Raw genomic sequence first — 844 nt, forward strand, 5'->3', positions numbered from 1 at the left:
GAGAGCCCAAAGCACCCCCAGCAGCTGCGGGGAGTCCCCCGCGTCACACCCGGACCGAACCGCTCGATGGCACCGGCCCAGCCCGGCCCAGCCGGCTCACACCTTGTCCTCCGCGTGTCCCGGGATCCGTGCCCGGCCCCACGGAGCGGGAACGCGCTCAGTGAAGGCGGGGCCCTCCCGATTACCGAGCGAGGCCCCTCGTAGGACCCTGCGGCTGCGCTGCCTCTCCGTGCCGCCGCCGGCACCTGACCGGGACCCCCTGAGCGGTCCCGGGACCCCTGGCCGAGATCCCCACACCGGCCCCGGGACCCCCTGGCCGGGATCCCCTGAGCGGCCCCGGGACCCCCTGGCCGGGATCCCCTTGCCGGGCTCCCCACACCGGCCCCGGTCCGGCCGGGCCCACACTGCGCGTGCGCGCCTCCCGCCGGCCCCGTGACGTCACGCGCGGGGCCCGGCGCCCGCCTGGTTCCCGCGGGGATCGCCGAATCATCGCTGCGCCGCTCCCGTCCCGCCGGCGCTGGGTGAGCGGGGGTGGAGGGGAGGGAGGTGGGGTGCGGGGGGACGGACCAGGCCGCGCCGCCATCGCCGCGGGGGACCCCCCGCTCGGCCGCGGGGCCGGGACGGCTGCGCTGTCACTGCCGCGCTGTCGCTGCCGCGGCGCCGCCTCACAGGCCGGAGGGGGCGGTGGCGCTGCGCGCACGCGCGGGGCGTCGCCACGGCAACGGGGGCAGCGTCACAGCCCACACCCCCTGCGTGGATCCGCAGAGCACGAGCGGCCCCTCAGAGACCCTCATGGTCCCTCAGAGCCCCGCACGGCCCCTCAGAGCCCCGCACGGCCCCTCAG

The 844-nt window shown here is 78.6% G+C and overlaps 1 protein-coding gene across 1 annotated transcript in view; it reads left to right on the forward strand.

The window, feature by feature from the left end:
- The first annotated feature begins 437 nt into the window (after positions 1 to 437).
- The window catches only part of GNB1L (G protein subunit beta 1 like), a 39,909-nt gene continuing 39,502 nt past the window's right edge, over positions 438 to 844 (forward strand). The window contains exon 1 of the mRNA XM_027689403.1: positions 438 to 521. The gene's annotated coding sequence lies outside the window, so the exon portion shown is untranslated. The remainder of the gene's footprint in view (positions 522 to 844) is intronic.

The sequence above is a fragment of the Neopelma chrysocephalum genome, unplaced genomic scaffold, assembly GCF_003984885.1.
Source record: "Neopelma chrysocephalum unplaced genomic scaffold, ASM398488v2 Primary Assembly neopelma1_77, whole genome shotgun sequence".
In the NCBI taxonomy this organism is placed as follows: Eukaryota; Metazoa; Chordata; class Aves; order Passeriformes; family Pipridae; genus Neopelma; species Neopelma chrysocephalum.